At 38.0% G+C, this 27135-nt stretch overlaps 1 protein-coding gene and 1 non-coding gene across 8 annotated transcripts in view; both read left to right on the plus strand.

Moving 5' to 3' along the window:
* MAPKAP1 (MAPK associated protein 1) overlaps positions 1–27135 on the plus strand; it is a 256321-nt gene that overhangs the window by 89252 nt on the left and 139934 nt on the right. The gene's annotated exons all lie outside the window — the stretch shown is intronic.
* On the plus strand, positions 4581–4712 carry LOC129518273 (small nucleolar RNA SNORA72). The gene has a single exon (XR_008666159.1). It is a non-coding gene; the product is annotated as a small nucleolar RNA SNORA72 (small nucleolar RNA).

Raw genomic sequence — 27135 nt, forward strand, 5'->3', positions numbered from 1 at the left:
CATTTTAATTTTTATTTATTTATGATAGTCACACAGAGAGAGAGAGAGAGGCAGAGACATAGGCAGAGGGAGAAGCAGGCTCCATGCACCGGGAGCCCGACGTGGGATTCGATCCTGGGTCTCCAGGATCGCGCCCTGGGCCAAAGGCAGGTGCTAAACTGCTGCGCCACCCAGGGATCCCTGCTTTGGAATTTTAAAAACTTTTTTTATGAAACATTTAATAATTTTCTCAGTAATCGTAATTTTTTCAGTAATCAGTGAGCACCCTTATACATACCACCTGTGTTCATTAATTGCTAAGATTTTCCATATTTGCTTTATGTTTTATTTAGCTGTTTCAAAATTGGCATTCAGTCCTAAATACTTTAGCTTGTATCTCCTAAGGATACTGACATTCTCTTACCCAACCATGATATCAGATCACAACCTGTGTAAGATTTTACAGTGTCTTGCTCTTTCTTACCCATGTTTTTAATACTTTAACATTTTTCATTAAACTTTTATGATCCATTTCTGATCATTCTGTTAACTCCAGTCATTGTTAGGTCTCTTCTATGATGCTTTCTATGCTTTATGATTTGAGGCTGTAACAACTTACTTTCTGCAACTTTCTTTCTTTCTTTTTCTTTCTTTCTTTCTTTCTTTCTTTCTTTCTTTCTTCTCTTCTTCTTTCTTCTCTCTCTCTCTCTCTCTTTTCTTTTCTTTCTTTCTTTCTTTCTTTCTTTCTTTCTTTCTTTCTTTCTTTCTTTCTTTCTTTCTTTCATTTTATTTATTTATTCATGAGAGACACAGAGCGAGAGAGAGAGGCAGAGACATAGGCAGAGGGAGAAGCAGGCTCCATGCAGGGAACCTGATGCGGGACTGGATCCTGGGACTCCAGGATCATGTCCTAGGCCGAAGGCAGATGCTTAACTGCTGAACCACCCAGGCATTCCTGCAACTTTCTTTTGTAATTATGGAGTCATGTAGGTTCCTCCTGCAAGGTTTTGTTAGCTTTTGCCTGGTAGCCCAGGACAACTTTATTATTATTATTATTATTATTATTATTATTATTATTATTTTAAATATTTTATTTATTTATTCATGAGAGACACAGAGAGAGAGAGAAGCTGAGACACAGGCAGAGGGAGAAGCAGGCCCCAAGCAGGGAGCTGACGTGGGACTCGATCCCAGGTCTCCAGGATCACATCCTGAGTTGAAGGCGGCACTAAACCGCTGAGCCACCAGGGCTGCCCTATTATTATTTTTTAAAGATTTTATTTATTTATTTTTTGCACCATTATTTATTTACTTTTAAAGATTTTATTTATTTATTTGAGAGACAGAGATAGCGATAGAGAACAGGAGTGGGGAGGAGATGCAGGCTGTCTGCTGAGCAGGGCGCCCTATGCAGGGCAATCTTAGGACCCCAGGATTATGACCTGAGCTGAAAAAGCTCAACCTACTGAGCAAGCCAGGCACCCTAAGATTTTATTTTTTAAAGTAATCTCTACACCCAAGGTGGAGCTCAAAGTCACAATCCTGAGGTCCAGCGTCACACACTCTACCAACTTAGCTAGCCAGGCACCCCCAGAATGACTTTAAATTCTTGATTTGAGGCTTTCTGGTCTATCCATCAGATATGAATTTGGCATGAAAATGTTATATGAAGGTTGTGGTTATAATGTCTCAGGAGAAAAAAAAATTGTTTGGACGTGAAGTTTTTCCTTGTCTGGTAGGGGGCCCTAATTCTAATTTACGTTCATGTGTAGGTCTTTTGGGTCCCAGCTTTATTACAGATTATGGATGGGCTGTACTGTGTATCCATCTGACCAAGAAAGTAGACACTTAATATCACTTTAGCAAATATCAATATTAGTAAAAACTGTGTTCTGTTTTCTTTTCTGAGTTGCCCATTTCACTTAATTTTTGAGGCTTTGTGAATTTCTTAAACACTTGCCAGCCTATTGAATTAGGTAAAATGAATATTTTTATAGCTTATCAAAATGTTTTTTGTTAGACTGTTGGTCAGAGTACATATTTTGCCATATGGCTGAAATACAAGTCCTTTAGTAAAACAATTTTTTAAATGTGTTATCTTAAATGTTGCAGAAAGAATATTATAAAAGGATGAGAAAGAAAGAGACAATTTATGCATAAATATGTCATTGTTCTTGATTTCATGAAAATGTTGATTCGGAATATAATAAAAAGGCTCCCCCCCAAAAAAAAAAGGCTTTTAAAAGTATATTGATTTTGGGGAGAATTGTAATAAGTTAAAGACTGTAATTTTTTGAGTCCCACTGGACCTGGGTGTCCATCTGAGTTCTTTCACTAGCTGTGTGACTTTATTTTATTTTATTTTATTTTATTTTATTTTATTTTATTTTATTTTTTGCTGTGTGACTTTTAATGGTTTAATTTCTTTGTATTTATCTATAAAATGGGGTAAGTGAGGGCAGTTTTGAGGATCAAAACAGATTATATATGATTTAATTTCTTCATATTTATTTATCTATAGAATGGGGTAAGTGAGGGCAGTTTTGAAGATCAAAACAGATTATATACAGTAAAGGGCTCAGCCTGGTGCCTGACACATAGAGTAGATGTTAGCTGCTTTTAATTTTAGCCATTCTCTTTCCAGAAGTGTTCAAAGTGTTAAATGTGAAATATCTCACATTATACATGTAATATTGTAAAACTGAATATGGGTATGTGGGAGACATAACCATAAAGGGAAAAGCAAGAAAGACATCACAGTGTCAGAAGATAAGGGGGAAAATATGAAGCTTGGCAGGTGACCAAAGCCAAGAAGACCCTCTGGTTCCCCTCAGCTTTCCGAGACTTGGATTTAGTAATAGTGATATTCTCCACTTTGGCCTTTTCTTTTGTGTTCTGTTTAGTTACTTCAGGAGCACATATATCCCTACCTCTTTGGGTCAGAGGGAGTTCTGACTTCCTTAGCCCAAGGGAGCTGCCCAGCATACTTTTGGACAAGGAATCTTGTTCCCTTCTATAGGGACCTCAAGGATAGAGATTTTCATTCTTACCAATTCAACAAGGAACTGTTTGGCATCCCCAGAGTTCTGGAAATACCTTATTAGAAAAGAGACATAGTTGCATTCTTCTGAATAGAAAAATTTATAATAAGAATACAGAAATATATACCATGCAGCATCAGCATATATCAGATAATATGAAACACTTAGACTTTCTCCCTCTTCCTCCTGGTAGACCAGGCCTCAATGTAATTCTTGTATAACTTTTTATTAGAGCTCCAACATAGAGCGAAATAAGAGGGAATTGTGTAGCCCACCTCCATCTAACCTTTTGCTCTAGATTTTTGCATGCCCAAAGACAAAAGTGTGTCTTATTCATCATCTTTGTATATTTCTCTTGGTACTACTATTGTCACTTTAGTTTTTTAGTAAAGGAAATTCACTCATTTGAAATGTTTGTCTTAATCCTCTATGGAAATATCAGTTTATGGGAAGGTTAAGGCAGAGCTCGTTTGGGCTCCTCTCAGAGTCTCTGCTGCAATTTTCGGAAAGGAAACCCCAGGGAAACCCCTGAGCACAGGCTTCACAGGAGCAGTGGCTGCTCAGAAGACAACACTCTCAATGCTTTATCAGGTGCTGTCTGGAGAACAGAAATAATGGGCTAAAGGCAGAAATGCTGATGTCTCCACTTTCCCAACTTAGCGCAAACATCTTCTTTATCTTTGGTGGATTTGGTGCCACAGAGGCGGCTCCAAGAAGCCTTAAATGCAAGTGTGATTGCTTTTACAATCCTTGCTTTGAAAACGTGGCATTTGGGGATTTCCTTGACTTGAATTCTTTTTTTTAAAAGGAGTAGATTCATAGCATCCACTGTCAGTGCCATTTTCCTTTCTGTGATGACTTGTTCACAGTTTACATGAAAGGATTCAGGAAGTAAGACATAAACATAAATAGATAAATGAACAAATAAATGAAAAGCTCTGCTGTCTTTGTCACATAGCGAAAAGGCTTGACTATAACATAATGGGAACACAGCAGCTGTTTGATTAAAACTTTAGGATTTTTCCTGAAAACTTCGAAGCATGTCTGCATTTTTTTTCTTTTTAAATAACACTATGATATGGGAGAAGTGGTTGCCTCTAATGCCATGGTTACAATGGAGCTTTTGAATGTATCATCATCCCTGTTACTGCACGTGCTAGTTTGAAATACTCTCACAACTGGGGCTTGCTTCCCTTCTGTCATGTCCATCCTTTGGAAGACTGGGAAAGTGATTTGTAAATAATTTGCTTCTTGTCACCATACTTTTTTTTTTTAAGTTGTGTTTTCTGTTTGTTTTACCATCTTAACCCTTTTGAAGTGTACAGATAAGTGGTATTAAGTGCATTCATAATGTCATCAGTAGTTTCCCCCCCTTATCAACAAGATATCTGTTCCAAGACCCCCAGTGGATACCTGAAACTGGATAGTATTAAGCCCAATAATGTACTATGTTTTTTTCTATACATAAACACCTTTGATAAAATTTAATTCAAAAATTAGGCACAGTAAGAGATTAACAACAATAATAAAGTAGAACAACTATAACAATATACTGTAAGTTTGTGAATATTCTCGCTGTTCTGATTTTGTAATAATCAAAGCAGGCTAAACATTCACTATATTAACACCATGCATGTGTCCCCAGACCTAGTTCTTTCCTTAGGTCTGATTTTATCAAGGCTGGTGATAAATCAAGTCTGATTTATATGATGCACATCATATGTGGGAAATGTCTGTGACTCTGGGTATCTGATCATCCTTGAGAAATGACAGCACAGCTAGTGCAATAACTTTTTAAAATAACCATTGCTAATTTGATGATTACCAGTTGCCATTAAATGAGTTGTAAAACTAAAAAGAAAAAAAGTTATGTGAATGTGGTCTTTCTTTCTTTCCAATATCTTACTGTACTCTTCATTGTATTCTTGTGATGATGTGAAATGATGATGATAAAATGCTTATGTGATGAGAGGAAGTGAGGTGAGTGACATAGGCACTGTTATATAGCATTAGGCTACTATTATTGACCTCCTGATGGTGTTTGAGAAGGAAGATCATTCTGCTTTTGGACCACAGTTGACCACAGGTAACAGAAGCTGTGAAAAGCAAAACTGCGGATAAGGGGACTACTGTATGATCATCACCACCATCCGTCTCCATAACTCTTTTCATCTTGTAAAACTGAAACTCTATATTCATTAAACAATAACTTCCCTTTTCTCCTTCACTCCAGCTACTGGCAACTACTAAGCTATTTTCTATCTCTATGATTTTGACTACTTTAAGGTATTTCATATAAATAGAATCAAACAATATTTGTCTTTTTGTGACTGGTTTATTTCACCAAGCATAGTTCCCAAGGTTCATTCATGTTGTAACATATTGCAGAATTTCCCCTACTTTTTAAGGCCAAGAAACATTCCATTGTATGTATACACATTTTGCTTATCCATTCATTTGTCAATGGACACCTGGGTTGTTTTCATGTTTTAGCTATTACGAATAATGCTGCAGTGAACATGACTGTACACCTGCCTCTTCAAGACCATGCTTTCAGTTCTATTGGGTATATACCCAGAAGAGGAATTGCTGGGTCATTTGGTAATTCTATTTTGAATATTCTGAGGAACTTCCATACTATTTTGCACAGAGGCTATACATTTTACTCTCCTACTACTAGTGCACAAGGTTTCTAATTTCTCCACTTACTCACCAACTGCAGTGTTCTGGGATTTTTTCGATAGTAGCCATCCTGATGGCTGTGAGGTGCTTTTTCATTGTAGTTTTTACTTGCATTTTTTTAAAAAAAGATTTTATTTATTTATTAATGGGAGACCCAGAGAGAGAGACAGAGAGACAGAGACACAAGCAGAGGGAGAAGGAAGCTCCATGGAAGGAGCCCAACATGGGACTTGATCCCCGGACTCCAGGATCACACCCTGGGCCAAAGGTAGGCGCTAAACCACTGAGCCACCCAGGGATCCCCTACTAGCATTTTTCTTCTAATTCGTGATGTTGAGCATCTTTTCATGTGTTTATTGGCCATTTGCATATCTTCTTTGGAGAAATGCCTATTCTAGTCCCTTGCCTACCCATAATTTTTAAAAGCAAAACAAGCAGCTTTGCAGTGTTCAGAGGCAATTTTAAGTGATGAGTAAGAACTCAGGCTCAGGATTTAGACAGCTCCAGACTGATACCATGGCTTTACCAGCTCTGTGACATTGAGCAGGTTACTTCATTTCTCTAGACTTCCATTTCTTCTGTAAAATGGGGAGAATAATAGTTGAATCTGTCTCACTGAGTTCTTCACTGCAATATCACCTAAGCTGATATTACAGATACCAGATATATGGGATAGTATTTGCCCTGTTGTAAGTATTTGATAAATATTAACTGCCATGTTATTGGAATCATGAGCCAGTCTTATAAAACGCCTTTTATAGGGCACCTGAATGGCTCAGTCAGTTAAGCGTCTGGCTTTTGATTTCAGCTTAGGTCTTGAGTCTTGATCTTAAGATCGTGAATTCAAGCCCTGTGTTGAGCTCTATGCTGGGTGTGGAGCCTACTTTTTAAAAAATTTATACACACACACACACACACACACACACACACACACCTTTTAGATGTTAGTTGCCTTCTTATTTTGATAGTATAATTCATTTCATTCTTGAGAATTTTCACTTGTTTTTCTAGTTCATGCCTATTTACTGTCTCAGTCACTGTACTATTAGGTGAATCCATGTGGAATTGCAATTTTTGTAAGTCATAAACCATGTCTGTCAGTAGTTTCATGTGATTCAACTTAATGTAATAGAATCTGAGTGTCTAATATATGCCAGAGTGCCTACCATGCTAATTCATTCATTCTTCCTAGCTTCCCTATAAAGTAGGTGTTGTTTTTCCCATTTTGGGATGGAGAAACTGAGGCTCTCAGAGATGAACAAACATGCCTGAATTTACACAACTAGTAAGTAATGAAGCCAGCTTTCAAGCCAGATCTTGTTGAATTCAAAGCTCGATCATTTTCTTTTTTTCAAAGTTTTTATTTTGATTCTAGATGGCTAACATACAGTTGTTACATGTTACAGTGTACAGTGTAGTGATTCAACACTTCCATGCATCACCTGGTACTCATCATGACAAGTGCACTCCTTAATCCCCATTACCTATTAACCCATCCTCCCACCACCTCCCTTCTGGCAACCATCAGTTTGTTCTCTATAAGAGTCTGTTTCTTGGTTTCTCTCTCTTTTTTTTCCCTTGTGCTGGTTTGTTTTGTTTCTTAAATTCCACATATGAGTAAGATCATATGGTATTTGTCTTTCTCTGACTGACTTATTTGGCTTATAGTACTCTCTAGCTCCATCCAAGTCATTGCAAATGGCAAAGTTTCATTCTTTTTTTTTTTTTTTTTTTTATGGCTAAATAAGATTCCTGTGTGTGTGCGCGCCACATCTTCTTTATTCATTCATCAATTGATGGACACTTGGGCTGCTTCCATATTTTGGCTATTGTAGATAATGCTGCTATAAACATAGGGGTGCATGTATCCCTTTGAATTAGTGTTTTTGTATTCTTTGGGTAAATACCCAGTAGTGTAATTGCTTGAATGTAGGGTAGTTCTATTTTTAACTTTTTTTTTTATTTAAGATTTTACTTATTCATGAGAGAGAGAGAGAGAGAGAGAGAGAGAGAGAGAAAGGCAGAGAAAGGAGGAGCAGGCTCCATGCAAGGAACCCAATATGGGACTTGATCCTGGGACTCCGGGATCACACCCTGAGCCAAAGGCAGACAGACACCTAGCCTCTGAGTCACCTAGGCATCCCTATTTTTAACTCTTTGAGGAACCTCTATACTGTTTTCCACAGTGACTGCACCAGTTTGCATTCCCACAAATAGTACACGAGTGTTCCTTTTTCTCCACATCCTTAGCACATTTTCTTTCCAATTTCTACCACATAAACAGTCTCAGAAACAGTCTTCCCCAATTCTTTGCCCAATAAAGATGAAAGTTAGAGAAACTACACTATTTCTTCTTAGTTGCTGGTGATTTGGGTTTTCTTCAATACAGTGAGCATACGTAGTAGTTCTGTGTTCATGTGCATTTTGTGCTTTTGTCTCACTTTTTCATATTTGTAATATAACATGTGCAAATGTTGGCTGCAGCTATCTAAGGCTCTTTCAGAAAGGTGCTGTAGAGTGAAAATAACTTAGGGTCTGCCTTCAACTCATTTCTCATGGCCACCATCATGTTCACCACTTATTGATCATCTCTTCTGTGCAAGGACTGTGCTAGGTGCTTTACCTAATGTCCCTATGATTTATATAGAGTAAGGGCTTAAGTCCTGTACAGTATGGAAGGAAACTGAGGCTAAATGGGATTATATGATTTAGCCAAGAGCATAGGACTCTCTTCAGAGGGTCAAGTGTTTTTTACTAAACCCCATTTCCTCCCATTCTTAGAACGAGCCTCCTAGAGGGGAAATGAGGACAACCTTTCTATAGGACACTGTAGCACACTTGGGTGTTAACCCTACTGAATTTTCCCGTTTCCTTGCCCGTTTCCTTTCCTCCACCGGTTTGCCTTTTCTTTTCCTTCTTCCTTTCTTCCCTCTGTTTATTCCTTCCTCCCTCCTTCCATTTCTTCCACCCACTCTCAGTCTCTTTCCTTCCTTCCTTTCTCTAAACATACCTAATGAGGTTTAAATACCAAGATTAAGAAACTACTTAATGTATTTCCTGAAGAAAATTGGATTCTTAAAATATTCCCATTTGATTTTTTTTCTGGCACTAAAAATTTGCTTTCAGAGGAATTACCATTTTTAAAAATATGCTACTAAAACAAGTTAGATTGAATTCTTATCAGCTTTTAAAAGAGTGACCTCAGTCTTTTAAATAATAAGATTTGGAAAAATTGCTTAATGTCTGAGTTTAAGAATGACATGTTTTGAGTTCTAAGGAAAGCCTGTTTGACCTAGCACCATACTTATTCCTAAACTCAGTACCAGAACCAACTTTCTTACTCAGTCTAGGAACTGTGCTGGTGAAACCTCATCTGTTTGTAGCTGGAGGTTGCACTTTTATTCTTTTGTTGTCCCATTGTTTCCTTTAGGGTGAGGGAGAATAATTAAGGATAACATCTTTTCTGAGCAGCTGGAATCAAATTCCAGCTGACTGCAGCACCTGCAAAGATGGCACCTCTGCCTCTGGGTGGCAGGGTGGGGTGCCAGCTATGGAGCTGGTGACAGTGGGCTCCAGAGTGCAGAGATGTGACTGTGTCGCACCACTCCTGCCCTTCTGTGAGCTTCAGATGGTGGCAGTACCAGTGAATGCAAAGTGTCTGTTTTAGACTAATTAGAGGGATGATTTGTGAAACAGTGGCTATTTATTTAATTAATCACCAGCATAAAGCCATAAAACCCATATTTTAAAAATCCCTGTTAGTTTGCCATGTGGTTAATAGATTGGGGCACATTAAAAAGTGACATGGTGATGTATTAAAAATGTTCCACCTAAGGTTCCTTCAGAAAGGAGTGGAAGCTGTCTGCTTTCAGATGCTGAAGTGTTACCTGCCAGGATTTGACCCATCAGAGGTTTTAATGTTTGTAAAGGCATTTATCTTTTGAATAGCATCCTCATTAGGACATGTTCTCTTGAAATAATTCAAAATGTAAAAATGTGTGTAGAATTTTAAAAATTATAATTAAAATGAATTTTGTTAATTTTTCTGAACAATGAGGAACTATATTTTCCTATTAGATTATACTACGTTTGCTAAGCATAACAATGTGTTTTTTTTTTTCAATGTGTTTTTTTTAATAGAGTCTTCTTTTCCATTTTGGGGAAAGAGGGTCATTTAATTAAGTAATAAATGGAGTAGCATTTTTGTTGCAGCAGTCAGAATTGCATTTTGTTATGCCCTTGTATTATTTTTTATCTAATAGGTACAGGAATAATTGCTCAGTCTCAGCTTAGGTGGATTGTCATTTTTTTTGGATAGCAAGAATAAAGATAGAATTGACTCGTTTAAGAAATGACAGTGGCATTAAAAGTGAGTAGAAATGACTTGGATTGTAACAAATGATAGGTTTTTATATACACAAAGTTCCAGTTGGTTTTCAGTATACATAAATGTGTCTGTGCAAAAGCTTCCTGCACTTGGAGAGTATTTGAAGCCAAATTTGATATATCTGTAATTCACTCTTATTTTTTAAAAATTATTCTGAATGGTCAGTGTTTTTAATAAGCAGTCCCACCAAATTTTAAGATTATGTATAAAAAAGTGTTGCTCAGGTGGATGCTTTACAGAAATTGTCCAGCTCTTAGGATTGTGTTTCTATGCTGTGTTGTATAATTACCTGCTCTGTTAGAAAGGGAGCTGGAATAAAACATGAGTATGTTAATGCAGCCTGGAGCTGATGTGGTGGTGATGATTACAATGCAGATAAAGCATTTCTCATAACTGCCGTTGCCTACTGGAGCCTTTGAAACATCTGGACTTTTAATTGAAAAATAGTGTGGTGCTGTGCAAGGCAGACATGCTAAGTGAAGTCACTAATTTAGAATACAAAAAATATAATTGATAAAGTGTTTTATTTACATTGTTTTTAAATATTCATACTTTGTTATGCTTTGTATAACAGGGAATTACTGGGTTAAATTTTCATGAGCATAGTTTAAATAAGATAAATTAAGTGAAAATGTTTATGGAATTTTACACTGGAATCAGAAAATAGTTTGTTGTAGGAGGGTATATACTTTTGCACATTCAGGCCTTTTAGGGGAAGCAAATAGGTTAAGTCCTACTCTTTGGGTTTCCTGCTTGAGAATAACTAACCATCAGTTGGTAACATAATTTCATTTCATTCTTGTTATTGCTATCTTATCTTGTTATTTAGTTAAAAAAAATAAAATGTTTCTTGGCATAATGGTAAATGGCTTTAATGGCAACATTATCACCCAATAAACCAAAGCATTCCTCACCTCTCAGGGGCAGGTTATCAGAGCCTGCCCAGGAGAGCAGAAGAGCTGGTGAAGGGCGTGCAATTAACCTTTGTCCTGCATTCACAGCAGGGGAACTGACCTAGCAGCCTTCCGAGGAAATCCAATTTAATTTAAAATGAATTTGAAAAGACAAATTAGCCATATCTATTTTAATAAGATAAAATCCCGACTCTCCCTATGTCTGGTTTAGTTAGGACCTCAGAGGAGATTAGACTAAGACTCAAGATGAACGCGAGGGAAATAATGCCAGGGGGCTGAGGAGAAACCCAGGAGACCCAGGTACTGGAGTGCCTTGTCAGTTTCTGCAACTGAGCAGGTCTTGGGCTGCCCATTTCCATAGAGAATTGCAACCTGAGATGAGCCTTTGTCTCATCAGACTGTTTGCTTGTGTTGGAGCTCGATGCCGTTTTGATGTCCTAGCTGCTTGCCAGGCTCTCCAAGGACTGCATTGTTATTTCCCTCCTTTGTCATCATCAGAGCACATTTGGTTCCCGCCACCTGCGTAGCCACATTTAGTAATAGATATACCTCACAATTACTGATGAGACTCTTAATCCAGGAGTAAGGGTTCTCTGGGGACCCACAGTTGGTACTTGACCGCTCTTTTATGAAATCTAGAGCAGAGGGTTCTGCCTACTCTTTGTGGAGCTAGTGTTGCCAAGTGTTTTACCTCTGAAACATGATCAGTGAGGATTTATCGAGGCCCTTCTATGAACCCTAAGGCAAGGAATCCAAAGTAGTTTCTGCCTTCTACCTGTACGCAAGAGGTAACTGCTCCTAGAAGCGGATACCCTAGTGTCCCTCTGTAGTAGCAGCAGTCTCTGCAGAGCTTCAAGTGCAGGTGCAGGCAGGGCCACAGGAGGAGCTGCTCAGACCTTCCATGTTGGTCTCAGCCAGAAGGATATTTCTGATCCACTGTCCAGGACTCCCAGTTCTGAAACAGTGGCTGCAACATGAACCAGTTGCCATTGTGACATTCCCTAAATACCCAGGCCTATCCAGAATTGTTCAGGACTGGAACTCAGCAAGGGGATAAGGTTTTTGAGTTGAACAGACCTTAGGTTAGCATGATGTTCCCCCCTAGTTGAGGGATTTGCAGCAGCCTCTACATAAATCTCTCATTCCTCAGCTTTAAAAGGGAGTGAACAACCCTCAAAGGACTGTTGGGTGCATTAAATGAGATAATTTATGAAAAGTACTTGGACCCTGGTAGGTGCCCAACAAATGGCAGGCAGCACTTGTGGCCTGCCGACGCAGAGAGCTCTGCGGTGCAAGTACAAGGGGCTTTGTTTGGAGGAATGGGGTCTTTGGGCCTAGTCCCACCTCCCACTAAGGCTATTTGCTCTGTAACAGGCTAGCTTTCCTTCATATTGCTAGGCTGGTTACCTAATTGAGCAGTAGGACTCGTGGAGAACTTTTTTTTTTTTTTTAAACTACTCAGTGCTAACAGTTTTATCCAGTGGATCCTGTTGTCCTCTCAGTTTTAAAAATCAAGTTTTATGGGGGTGCCTGGGTGGCTCAGTCGGTTAAATGTCCAACTCTTGATTTTGACTCAGGTCATGATCTCAGGGTCGTGAAATCGAGCCCCACATCTTAAGCGGAGCCTGCTTAAGTATTTCTCTCTCCTCTGCCCCTCCTCCCTGCTTGCACACACACACACACACACACACACACACACACACACACTCCTCCCACCCCCATCTCAAAAAAAATGAATGAATGGATGATTAAATAAATAAATAAATAAATAAATAAATAAGATGTTTTTATTCAGCCCACTTTTCCTTTCATTGTATCAGAGAGACATATGGGATAAGGGCGTGATAGATTTTTTGGGCTGTTTCTCAATTGTAAATGTTGTATATAATTAGAAGAGATTCTTTCCAACAGGAAGTGTTGTCCTAGATAAATAATAACTTAACTCTTCTTTTTCTTGTTGCTGTTTGTATTTCAACATATATTTGCAAACTATTAAACCCAAACTTTCTCAAATGGCCCTTTGCCATTGTATCATTTTCATATTGTCAAAAACATAATACATGTTCTGCTGCAGACAAGCATCTTTTTCTGTCACTATAGGTATAGGTTCTTTGTGTGGCCTTTTCCTGTACAAAATAACACCTATCTCCGTTATTTCACATGTGCATATTGAGGATGAAAGTGAATGTCATTATTGGAGAAATGTAAAGCTATTTATTTCCATTTTGTCTGATGTTTTTACATTGTTTGCTAGGAGGTGCGTCAGGGATTTGAATTAATTATAATTACTGAAGAGACATATACTGATTGAGCAAATAAAGTAGTAAGCCCATTTGTGGCAAGGCTGTCTAATTAAATTCTAACTTTGGATAAGCTAGATGTGCATGAAAGATTAATTTTAAGAGGTTTTTATGACTTACTAAATAATGATTCAGTAAAATTTTTGAATTATATCATTAAGAAATATTGAATCTTAAAGTGATAAAACACTTAGTCTTGAACATGCTACTGTGTAGAAATTTGTGGGCTTTTAAAAACTATTTAGAATTAAGGACACACACACACAAAAAAGAATTAAGGACACAGAATAAAAATTTTAAGGTATATATTGACATTTAAGAAATTTTTAGTATTTAATCAACTGAATCCCTGTAAGAAATGAATATGATATATGTACCTGAATTCAATATTTGTACAATTTTATAATCTCAAAGTACTTCACTATCTCTGGAATCAAATTGTCCTTCGGGGTAGTGGAAGGTTGTACCAACTTTTCTATATAATTTAGGAGAATGGTAATAGCTGTACTGTAACCTTTTCTAGAGATACATCATCTAGTAATGGAGCCAAGTATACATTCTCCATTGAGTTTTAATTTTAAAAGTTGATATTAAATCTTAAAAAGACTCATTATATTATGGTAATTGATAGAGTTTAAAACATGTAACTCTTCTTTATGGTTTTAAAAAACCTATTTTTACTTTTAAAGCATATTGATTTTATTATATAAATGATTTAATAATGAAGAGGTCCCTATACTTACCCTAGGTGATGGGGCTTAGTTCATGCAAATTACTTTTCTCTGATATTATCATCATTATAGAAGCCATTGTTTGTATAATTAAATGCAAAGTGCTGTGTAACATTAATGATCTAAAGAATCCCACAATGGCTATGAAAATTCAAAATGGACACTTTACATTCCATTATGCTTTAAGATGGCTGGATTGTACTTATGTGAGAGCACCTTCTGGTATGTGCTGTAAGCATCCTGAGGCTGGATGAGAAGAGGATGCAATGGCTTTTCTCTCTTAGTGACTGAGATAGACACCTTTCTTTCCTATTGCCTCTGCTTTTCAGTTTTGTTTATTTGAAGGAATGATTTATCCAGAGATCTGCCTGATCCGATTAATGACTTGGGTAACAGTATGAGGAATAACCGACACCTGTATAACAGTTTGCAGTTCACAGAATATTTTTAACATGCTTTATTTTTACTTTCTATGCCCTACCATTCTCATTTCTCTTTTATGGCTAAGGAAATTGACTTTCAGAGAGGTTATAGGCTTGCCCAAGGTTGCACAGCTCAAGGCTGGCAGGCCCACGGTCCAGACCAGTTCTGTAGACTCTGCAAGGAGTTATCGAGCTAATATAACTCTTGATGGTAAAAACTGATAGTATCAGGAACTGCTTTCTGAATTTAAGACTTTGAGAAAATGGTTGTTATTCGTGGTGCAGTATAGGCTTTCATATTTTACCATCATCCTCCTGCCTCCCCATTTTGTAAAACTTCTTACCTGTATTTGAACAGGTTATTTTGGAAACAAAAGAATTATCCAAGGCTATTACTCAAATCTCACTTGATAACAGATTGTTTAAACCAATAGCTGTAGGCATTTTATTTTTTCAAAAGTGGAAGAAGATTCTGTCAGAGAGCACATCAAAATATGGAGGATTTGTTTTTAATAGAGAAAACCTTTCCTGAGAGCAACAACCCCCTTTCCTGTTTTGGGTCCAGGACTTGAGATTTACATTTACCATAGATGCTGTTGAAAGAAAAATTATGAAAATCACTAGCCTAAGAAAAACCAATGGAAGTGATATTTTTGTGCTGTGTTACACTCTTGAAATGATTATAGTTACAGTCTGGCTCATTCCATGGTACTTAGTAACAAAGTTATTTTGTTTGAGGCTCTCAGATATATGAAGTGTCTGTGGAAGTGAAGGTGGGTTAGTTTTGGTTTCCTGAGGGCTAGAACTAAGACCAGTGGATAAAATCTGCAAGAATGTATGTACCTCAGTAGAAGGAAACCTGTTTCAGCCATCAAAACTGTTTGCCCAGAGACTGAAGTAAAGGGTTCACCTCTAAAGGTGGCAAGGAATTCATCAGTAAAGGTGTTCAGGAGAGATTGTAGGACAGTCATTTGGTGAAAATGTTTTAGAGGGGACAAGTCTTAAAATTCCTTGCCATTTTAAAGTGTGTGAGTGGTAGTAAAGTTGTGTGTTTTGTTTGTTTGCTTAAGTCTTTGAATGTGAAAGCAGGGGGACAAAGGAAACCTAATAAACAGCCGGCATTTCTTCAGTATGGCATTTCTTCAGCATTCAGTATGGACGAGAGAGAAAAAGCACAGTAGCAAGTGCTTTTAATATGCATGGTAATCATTCAATCCTTTCAACAGCTCCATGAGGAGGTACTTTTATAATCTATTTCTGTGTGGAAATAGTGATGGCAGAGAGGTTAAATAAAATTGTCCAAGGACAGACAGTAAATGGCATTGCTGAGAATTGAACTCAGGTCTTTGTGACTCTACAGCTTAATGCTTTTAACTACCACACTGCACTGCTTTACTAGCTCCTTTTAATATAAGGATCCTGAAAGTACCTACATCAGAACTCGACCTTGTTAAAGAAAGAGTGACAGTTGACGTTCTTAATAATAAAAGCTTAATGGAACCAAGGTTGGTGATTCAGAGGAAATTAATGAGATTTTGTCGATTTTATTTTAAACTTAACTTGTCAGAAAATAGTGTCCAGTGACAAACTGTAGAAATGTTTTTGATAAATTAACTTGACTACAGGTGCCAGATCAGGGAAATGTTAATTTAATAGCCTTTAAACGTTCCAGATTTATTGAGGGTTAAGATAGCACTACAAAGCCAAGCTCCTAGCTCTGAATGGATTTGTCATAGAACTTTATACAAAATCTATTCATAAGTTCAGTGCGACCATTTTGAATATGAAAGTGAGTTTTTTCTCTGAGTCCATAAAGCCAGCATTTTATTGAGGGTAAAAGCTACTCTCTGGTATTTGGGGTGTTTTGCCCCCCTCCCCATATAGAACTTCTTTACTTCTCATAGCCAGTTAAGCCTGGCTTAGACCAGATGTAGACCAGATTTTGTTGAACATCATTATTACTCTGAACAAATAAAGTCCCTTAATAATCATCAGAGTAAGGATCATTTCAGACCTCTGTACCAAGTGATGCCATATTTTTAAAGACTAGGCTATAGTTAGTTCCCCACTGGGCATGGAGTGTACTTAAACAAATAATAATAAAATAAAAAAATAAAGACTAGGCCATAACGTGATATAGCATCCTTTGGTCCTTGCTGAGGGAGTTGGGAGGGAAGATACTGGTGAAAGGGACTGCAGCCATTCCTTTAAGAGAGTTTTAACTTTTGAAGGCTACAAATAACCCTTTCATCAATTTGCATTATTACATTGTCTGCATACATGATATATTTATTTCTGCATTAAAATTGCATATAATGATCTGCTTGTACAGTTGTGACTAATGGAATAATGTTGCCTGCTTTTTGTCTCTAATTGCAGAAGCCAAACTGTCTACCCTTTTTGTTTCTTTCCCTTGATAGAGAAATTGAACACTTAGCAACAGTTTTAGATCTGATATTCAATTTATTATTGACAAACCTTGATGTTAAGTTGTCCTGCTAACTGAACCTTCTGTCCTTCAGACTTAATTCAGCTAACTCACTTTATTATTTTTTAAAAGATTTTAATTAATTAATTAAAGTGCTGTGTCAATTAATTAATTAACTATATTAATTAATTAACTATATTAATTAATTATTTAATTAATTAACTATATTAATTAATTGATTGATTAATTGAGTGTTGAGAGAGAGAGAGAAAGCACCAGCAGCGGGAAGGGGCAGAGGGAGAGGAAGAATCTCAGGCAGACTCCATGCTAAACACAGAGCCTGACATAAGGCTCGATCTCATGACCCTGAAATCATGACCTGAGTCGAAATCTGGAATCAGACGCTCAACTGACTGAGCCACCTAGATGCCCCCAACTAACTCACTTTATATGGATGTTTCTTAATTCAAGATTATTTTAAACTGAATACTATTTATTCTACTTATTTTCCCTATTTTGGAAACTATCAGGTGCATAATTTTGAAATTAATTTTATGATAAGGCAGCAAATTGTATGCTATTTCAATTAATGGGATCAGATGAGAAAAACTTGGTTATGGATTGTAGTGTTTAATTCATTATCATGTTCAAATTCTATATATTTCAATTCTGTATTCATATTCTATATACTAAGTTATTTTAAATTTTTAAGCTTTTACATTTTATGAACTACTTATTAATTGGATGATCTATGGTTCATAATATTGCTGTTTCACTTTGACCCAGTGATCTACTCTGAGGAATACATGCACAAACATTTACATAAGAAAATGTTTATGGGGGGCAGCCCAGATGGCTCAGCGATTTAGCGCCTCCTTCAGCCCAGGGCCTGATCCTGGAGACCCGGGATCGAGTCCCACATTGGATTCCCTGCATGGAGCCTACCTCTCCCTCAGCCTATGTCTCTGCCTCTCTCTCTCCCTGTGTCTCTCATGAATAAATAAATGAAATCTTAAAAAAAAAAAAAAAAGAAAGAAAGAAAGAAAATGTTTATGGGAATGTTATTTATAGTAGTGAAATATTAGAAACAATGTTCATATTTAACAGTAGAAGAATAGGTTGATAGTACCTCTGTATGCTATGATATGCAGGTATTTAAAATCATATGATGAAGGAATATTAATCATTTATTCCATGAATATAAGTAACTACTATATGTCAGGTCTGTTATTTTTTTTAAGGTTTTATTAATTTATTCATGAGAAACACAGAGAGAGAGGCAGAGACACAGGCAGAGGGAGAGGCAGGCTCCCTGTGTGGAGCCCGATGCAGAACTCGATCCTGGGACTCCAGGATCAGACCCTGAGCCAAAAGCAGATGCTCAACCGTTGAGCCACCCAGGCATCCCATATCAGGCCTGTTATTAGGTGCTGAGTGTATTTTAGAGAAGAAAGAGGGGGTTCCTTAAGAACAGCGTCTGGGGAATAGAAAAGTTATAGCCAGTTTACGTGGAGCAGGAGAGAAGTGGTAGGTCTTTAGGTCTGGTGGGTCTATTATAAAAGATAGTCTGAGGAATCCTTCGATAAACTAATGCCAGACCCCTACTACATTCTAGGCCCTAGGAGAATGCAAAATAACCGAGGCACAGTTTTTCCCTTTGCAGTACACATACTTGCATGAGAAGGTGGGAAGGAGGTAGTGAGGGTAGGTAGAGAAAAAGTGAAACCATAGGCTGTGCAGATTAAACTTCTAGGGAGCAGAGCAGAGGGAATTTGGACTTCCACCTTCTTGGAAGAGGAGACATATGAAATTAAGAGAAAAAGGGATACATTTCTTGCTCAGTGACTGTGTGCTAGGCATTTTATATACATCTTATTTGTTTTGCCCATTAAAGGAATAGAGGTTCTGAGAGGTGCAGTTACTTGTCTAATATCTAAAGTCTAGAGGCTAAGGAAGTGGCAGAGCTAGGATTCAAGCCTGGATCTGGCTGACCACAAATCTTGTGCTCTTTAACTACTGTTCAGTGCAAACTCTAGCAGTGATACCCTGGGACCAGAATGTGATGGTGGATATTAAATGCCATCCTAAGGAACAGGCATGCTGACGCTGGGGAAAGGCATCATATACTTCTTTCTGAGTTGGTGACGGGCCTGATCAGTGATTTGAGTCAAATCACATTGATCGCCAGAGGAAGATAATAGTATGGAGGAGAGAAGAGCAATAGTTGGGAGACTGCTGCATGCGGTGGTCTCACCGAGGCATGATGAAGCTTGAACCAGGGCCATGCTACTGAGGATGGGAGGAAGAAAGTTTTGAGAGACATTAAAGAGGCATTTGGGTAGTGATGAGACAGAAGGAGGAGTTAAAGTAAGGCCCTACCTTGAGTGACACAGTGGGTGGGAAAGCCCTGACTGAGATGGAACAAGGAAGGAGAGACAAACTGATGAAGAAATCAGCCTTGGACCTGTTGAGCTTGGGACTCTGGCCTACATTTGCAGAGCCATCAAGTCATGCAGAGGCCATGGGTCTTCTTGAATTGCATTTGTGTCAAGGAGGAATTGTTTTGCTATACAAAGTACTTTTCTTTTTGTTCTGAAACCTGAATTGGGGACATTCCTTGATTTAGAGGCTACTCTGGAGAGTGTTGTTCAACTCCGAATTTGTCAACCCATTGTAGGTTTATTACTTTTATTATTTATTTAAAATAGAAATTATGTAGCCTGCCACAGGAAGGTATCTGAGTTATTTTTTCCAACAGCCTGTCATAGCACCTGGCACAGAGTGTGCTCTTAATAAATTTTGCCAGATGACTTACCAGAGGCTACATTTTCAAAACTGATCCTCTTTCTCTTGTGTAAAACTCTTAAGCCCTTCATGGTGGTTCTTTCTGTATCTCATTTATAATGGTAACATTTACTATTTTGTTTCTGATTGTGAAAATAATACATGCTCATCATAGAAAATGCAGAAAAATATAAAGTAGAAAATTAAAATCACTCACAATCCCCATGTTTCAGAGAGAACTCCTGTTCACTTTTTTTGTATATTGGTATAGTATATGTTTAAATACAATAAGCATCTTTTCTCTAGGTTAATGATTCTGTTGAATGGAAGGGTACTTTTTGTTTTTTTAAAGCTGGGAGACCTTTGCCAACCTGTTTTAGTCTGGGTTGGTTTGAGCCTGTACTTTCCCTCTTTTAAAGCTTTTATCCCAATGTAGACTCTTCAGCGGACTGTGAGTTTGTTGAGGGTCAATCTGCATTGAGTCTCACTTGATATTGTCTTCACAGAGTTCATTGGGTGTTTGTTGCATGCATGAGTGACTGAGAAAGATGCTGCTAATCCATTTTTCCATCTTTTTGTGCACCACTTCTTTGTGTTCTAATTATGCCTCCATTTCTCCGATTCTGTATTGTGGAACACATAAATTGCCATGCAGTGGAACTGTATAATATGATCTTTGTTTATTGCTAGTTGCTTTTTAATAGCTAGATGTTAGATCTTTGGAATATTGCTTGCCTTGATGTGTGATGAATACTTTTAATCCTTTGGTCACCTTTTTTTATATATAAGTTAATTACTTTCTATTATGTTGATGGATTATTTTATGTTTTAGATGATTCCCTCTAAATATTGCAGCATGGGAACTATTAGGTAGAGCTAACTGCCATCACCTTGAGTTTTTTTAGAAGAGGTTCCTTATTAAAAAAATACATAATTTCAGAGTTTGTCCAAGGCACTTTCCCCCTGTCATCAGTGCCTCAGGTGGAATTAGAAGATTAAAAAGATAAAGTGCTTCATTCATTTAATAAGTATCTACCATATTTATTCACATAGTTTTCCCCACACTTGCTATTTCACCATGAAATAAAGAGGATAAAGGGATTCATAGGAGTACTCTGTAACTATCCGCCCTGTAGTCCAGCTGACAGTGGCAGAGTTCTCTGGAGTCTTGGTTCCCGAATACTTCCCCTTGGGCAGCTCCTCAGAATTCATTCTTTTGTAGGAAACTGCTTTAGGAAGTGGGTTTGTGAGAAAGTCAGGATGAAGGAGGTGGATTCAAGCCTTGAGACTTTTAGAAGATGTTTTTACATTTAGAGGAACTTAAGAGAAAGAAGTCATTGGTGTTTCAAGTAGAGGCTTTGGAGTCAGACGCGAATTTGACCTCTGCTCTTCCACCTTAGTTGTGGGAGCTTGAGGATGACTATAGCTGTATAAGCCTTTTCTTGTCTATAATATTAGGTTAATGGTAGAATTCTACCTCTTGCAGTGATTGTGAGAATTAAATGAGCTAATTTACACAAACATTTACCAGAGCTTATTTAACAGTTGGTTCTAAAGAAATGCTAGCTCTTGTTATAATAATAAGTATTATTAGGACTACTTTCAGCATCCATCTTTGTCCTCATGTGACTCTGTAATCGGCCTGAGTAATAGAAATGGGTCTTATTTTAAAACTTAGGTTCTTTCTGGCACATTGCTCTGCATTTCGAAAGCACTTTACAGTTTGTGAAGCACATTCACATTTCTCATTGTGATTCCTATGGGCCCTCAGAAGGAAGGAGGAATAAACCAGATTGGGTTGGGCCTGCAAACGAGGTTGAAAGGAGAGTGATAAGAGGGCAGTAAACCCATTGCAGAAAGCTTACCATTGTTTTAATTTTAACCTACTTTGACTGTCTGACAAGGTCACATCACTTGCTAATTTAGTTCATCATTGGCAACTTAGCTGGTCATTGGAATTAGTATGTCCCAGCTGAAAAACATGGATGAGTGTATGTACATTTATGTGTGTACATGCATGAGTGAGAGAGAGAGTCAGAGAGAGAGAGAAGGAGCATTATTGTAAGAGAATTTCTTTTTTATTATTTTTTATTATTTGTTTTAGAACAGAGGCAAGACTGAAAAAAGTCAAGGAATCTAATTCTAGATTCTAGGTCATATGAGAAGCGAAATTTTTCTAAAAGTTTTTATTTTTATTTTTTTTTTTTTAAAGGTTTTTTTTTTTTTTATTTATTTATTTACGATAGTCACAGAGAGAGAGAGAGAGAGGCAGAGACACAGGCAGAGGGAGAAGCAGGCTCCATGCACCGGGAGCCCGACGTGGGATTCGATCCCGGGTCTCCAGGATCGCGCCCTGGGCCAAAGGCAGGCGCCAAACCACTGCGCCACCCAGGGATCCCAAAGCCTACAGGTTTCTTTTTTTTTTTTTAATTTTTATTTATTTATGATAGGCACACAGTGAGAGAGAGAGAGGCAGAGAGACACAGGCAGAGGGAGAAGCAGGCTCCATGCACCGGGAGCCCGACATGGGATTCGATCCCGGGTCTCCAGGATCGCGCTCTGGGCCAAAGGCAGGCGCCAAACCACTGCGCCACCCAGGGATCCCTCTAAAAGTTTTTAGAACTCATTTTATGTGTCTCCTTACCCAAGTTCTGATCTTTTTTTCCCCCCACCCTAGAGTTAGTTAAAGATGGAACCATTTGATTGCTCAAGTACTCCTTCTACTACTACCAGGAAACAGACCTTTAGAGGAAGGGCAAGATAGATGGATGGAGGAAACAATGCATTTGTGAGTTATGGCCATGTTGTTCTGGTAGGCATTTGGAGTCATCCATGCATTCATTCTGTAGTTTAGCAGCAGATTTTTTTGGAGAGTTGTGCACGTTCCAGGCACAGTGCTAGCCATTGTGAATAGAGCAGTAAACAAAGCAGACATTATTATGGCTGCTCTCATGGAAGGTCAGAGGCCAGTGAGGAAAACATACACTGAAGGTGTACATAAATAAATATACAATATCAAATTGTTTAGTGCTGTGAAGGAAGTGAACAGGTTTTGTGTGAGAGATTAACTATGGAAACTTCTTTCCATAGGATATCAGTGAAAGCCTCTGAGGAGGTGTCATGAGCTGAGACTTCAGTAATAATATTAATACCAGTAATAAAAATCCTTACAAGAGTTCTGTGATAGGTAGGTCATATCATTATCATTTTACATAGGAGGAAATAGAAGAACAAGGAGATTAAGGAACCTGCCCAGACCATACTTTAGAGAAGTATGAGATCGTGAGAAAGAGCCTTCTAGATACAGTGAATAGCACTTGCTGTGGTCTTGAAAGTGGGAGAAACAAGTGTACACACACACACACACACACACATACAGATCCAGGGCACTTCTAGAAGGCCAGCATAGCTGAAGTATGATAAGCAGGCCAAGGAGCAGCAATAAATGTTGTTGGGAGAGTTAAGCAGGGGTCAGATCATGCATTGCTTTGCTGGACATTGCAGGAGATTTTGATTTTATTCACAGTAAAATTCACATGGGAGCCATTTGTTGAATTTAAGCAGAGATATAATACCAAATTTGAGTTAAAAAAAAATCTAGCTTGTGTGTCAAGAACAAATATAAGTAGGCAAGGGCACAGGAGGTGCCCTATTAGAACAGTCCAGGGGAAACATCGTGGTATTTTGATGGCAGAGGAGATAGAAGTGGAATGGTTTTGAAATACATATTTTTCAATGTTTAAAATTGAATTAAAACTCACTTACAGGGGTACCTGGGGGGCTCAGTGCTTGAGTGTCTGCCTTCAGCTCAGGTCATGATCTAGAGTCCTAGGACGATCCTCTCTGCCTATGTTTCTGCGTCTCTCTCTGTGTCTCTCATGAATAAATAAATAAAATATTTTTAAAAAACTCATTACATAGAATTTGCTATTTTAATGTTTTTCAGCTGTATAATTTTGTGGTTTTCAGTATATTCACAATGTTATACAGCTATCACCACTAATTCCAGAACAATTCCATCACCCCAAAAAGAAACTTCATACTTCTCAATTCCCCATGCCCTCCCACCCCATATCCTGACAACCACTAATCTTTTTGTTTCTATTGATTTGCCTATTCTGGACATTTCATATTAGTGGGTTCACTTTTATGAAATGACTTCCTTCTTTTATACCTGGCTTCTTTTCTCTTAGCATATGCTTTCAAGCTTTATTCATGTTATAGCATGTGTCAATACTTCATACCTTTTAATGGCTGAGTAATATTCCATTGTATACATTTTGTCAGTTTATCAGTTCATGGGCATCTGGATTGTTTTCATTCTTTGGTTATTATGAATAATGCTCTTATATGTACACTTACGTATACTTTTTTTTTTACGTATACGTTTTTATGTGAACATATGTTTTCAGTTCTCTTAAGTACACCTAGGAATGGCATTGCTAAGTCATATAGTAACTATATGTTTAAGTTTTGAGAAACTGACAAACTATTTTTCCAGGATGACTGCATTGTTTTACATCCCCACTAACGATGTAGGAGAGTTCGAACTTCTCCATATCCTTGCTAATCTTTCCTATTTCTCCTACTTAAAAAAAAAAAAATTATTACCATCCTAGTGAGTGTGAAGTGGTATCTCATTGTGATTTGTATTTGCATTTCTTTAATGAATAATGATGTTGAACATTTTTTCATGTATTTATTGGCCATTTGGATATTTTCTTTAGAGAAATGTTTATTCAGGTTCTTTGCCCTTTTAAAGATTGGATGGGCTGCCTGGGTACTCAGTCAGTTAAGTACCTGATTTTTCATTTTGGCTCAGGTCATGAGATTGAGCTCCTCATGAGGCTTAGTGGGGAGTCTGCTTGGGGTTCTCTCTTCCCTCTCTCTTTGCCCCTTCCCCTGCTTGCTCTCTCTCTCTCTCGCTCTCGCTCTCAAATAAATAAATAAATAAATATTTAAAGATTGGATTGTCTTTTTTTTGTTATTGTTGAGTCGTAAGAATTATATATTATAGGTACTAAATTTTTGTCAGATACATGATTGGCAAATATTTTCTCCCATTCTGTGGGTTGTCTTTTTACTTTCTTGATAGTATCCTTTGAGGCACAAAAGTTTTTAATTTTTTTTAAAGATTTGTTTATTTATTTATTCAGAGAGAGCGAAAGAGAGACAGAGACACAGGCAGAGAGAGAAGCAGGCTCCATGTAGGGAGCCCGACGTGGGACTCGATCTCGGGTCTCCAGGATCACACCCCAGGCTGCAGGCGGTGCTAAACCACTGCGCCACCGGGGCTGCCCAAAAGTTTTTAATTTTTATAAAGTCCAGTTTATTTCATTTCTTTTAGTGTCTTGTTAAAGAAATCATTGCCTAATCCAAGGTCATGAAGAAGTTACATGCATGTTTTCTTCTAAAAGTTTTCTAGTTTTAGCCTTAAAGTTAAGTCATTGATCCATTTTGAATTAATATTCGTATATGATGTGAAGTAAGTTCATTCTTTTGTGTGTGGCTATCCAGTTGTCCCATTTGCTGAAAAGACTGTTTTTTCCTCTATTGAAATATATTTTTGTAGTAGACACTAGAACTTACTAAGGGAGTAGGTAGAAGGAAGGAGGAAGAAAGAAGAATCAAGACTACTGATTTCAGCAATGGGGTTAGTAGTGGTAACACTGAAATGAAGGAGAGTGTTGTTATTTGGGGTGGGACAGAGTTAGGGATAGTGAAAAATTTAGATTTGAACTTAAGTTTTAACTCCTCTGTGACACTTTTCTGCCTACTGTGTAAACAGTGTAAACAGTTTGATGTATGAATTTGGAATTCAAGAGAGAAGTTTGGGATGGAGATAAGATTTGGGTGTCAGCAGGATATAGATTGTACTATAGCTTTGGGACTGTGAGATCACCCATGGAAGAAATACACAGAAAGACAAAAGAGAGCCCAATCTAGAGGGCAAGGAATGCTAACAGAGACTGAAGAGGTAAAGAAATCTGCAAAGGAGGGATCCCTGGGTGGCGCAGTGGTTTGGCGCCTGCCTTTGGCCCAGGGCGCGATCCTGGAGACCCGGGATCGAATCCCATATCGGGCTCCCGGTGCATGGAGCCTGCTTCTCCCTCTGCCTGTGTCTCTGCCTCTCTCTCTCTCTCTGTGACTATCATAAATAAATAAATAAAAATTAAAAAAAAAAAAGAAATCTGCAAAGGAGACTGAGAGACCAAAGAGGATTTACAAAAACTAACAATGTATGTCATAGAAGCCAAGAAAGGGAGAGGTTGATAATGTAGAAGAAGAGTAAAGTAAATGAAGGAGTAAAGTTCTTGTGAAAGTGAGAGCCAAAGGGACACAGAACATGAATAGAGAGATTAACCTTTAATGAGATGTGTGACTCTCCAGTGTCGGGGGTATGTGTGGTTAAATCTGAGTAAGTCTGTGAATTTAATTATGGGAGAATAAGAGAATTCCTTTCTGAAAGCTCTTATTTTCTTAATGAAGAATAAGAATATTTCTTGTTCCTTTGGCAGTACAAGAACAAAGGATAGGAGCTGAGGTCAAGGTGGGCTCATGAGAAGTTTGAGGAGAGAAGCCGAAGTATGCAGTGATGGTCTTGCATGGGGCGCAAGTTGAATCGGGATGTAATAGGTTTGCTATACAATGCTGAGTGTTTTGAGATTTATCATCATGAATTTAAAGTCAATTCAATCTGTGCAGTTACATGATTTTTTTCCAGTAATGTTTCGCTGGGGAGTGCAGAGGGTTGGGTTCATCCGAGGCTGGCATTCTGCCAGTTGAGTCCCATGGAGGAAGAGAGTATTAAAACTGTATTTTTGAAAGATAGATTACAATGGTGGATCATGTAATCTGGAGGGTGTGGTGTTGGGAAATATAGGTGACATCATTTATAGTGATGAGTCAGTAAATTGTAAGTTGAAGAATTTGGGGGAACTACTTGAACAGGTGAGATGAAAATATATTAAAATATAATCAGTGAATAGATGTTCTAATTTGAGATTTTGGAGCTAGTACAGATCCTGGTGTACCCACTGCAATAAGTGATTAAAGGTGGAGTGGAGGGCAGACCAAGTGGCTCAGCAGTTTAGCGCCGCCTTTAGCCCAGGGTGTGATCCTGGAGACCCGGGATCGAGTCCCACGTCTGGCTCCCTGCATGGAGCCTACTTCTCCCTCTGCCTGTGTCTCTGCCTCTCTCTTTATGTCTCTCATGAATAAATAAATAAAATCTTAAAAAAAAAAGGAGTGGATAAAAAGACGTGGGATGACATGGTCTAGGGATTGAGGCACTTGGCTATTATATGGATTGTTCCTTTAGATGGAGTTCCAAGAATGATGATAGGTGTTGGAGTGGAAAGAAGACTCAGTGAGGGAGAAACATGACTAGAAGATTGGTGGGTAACAGAAACAAAAAAGTAGAGGGAGAGGTTAGTATAGTTGGAGGGCTTGGGTCTCAAAGCAACA

This window comes from Nyctereutes procyonoides, unplaced genomic scaffold, assembly GCF_905146905.1.
Source record: "Nyctereutes procyonoides isolate TBG_1078 unplaced genomic scaffold, NYPRO_anot_genome, whole genome shotgun sequence".
Taxonomy (NCBI): domain Eukaryota; kingdom Metazoa; phylum Chordata; class Mammalia; order Carnivora; family Canidae; genus Nyctereutes; species Nyctereutes procyonoides.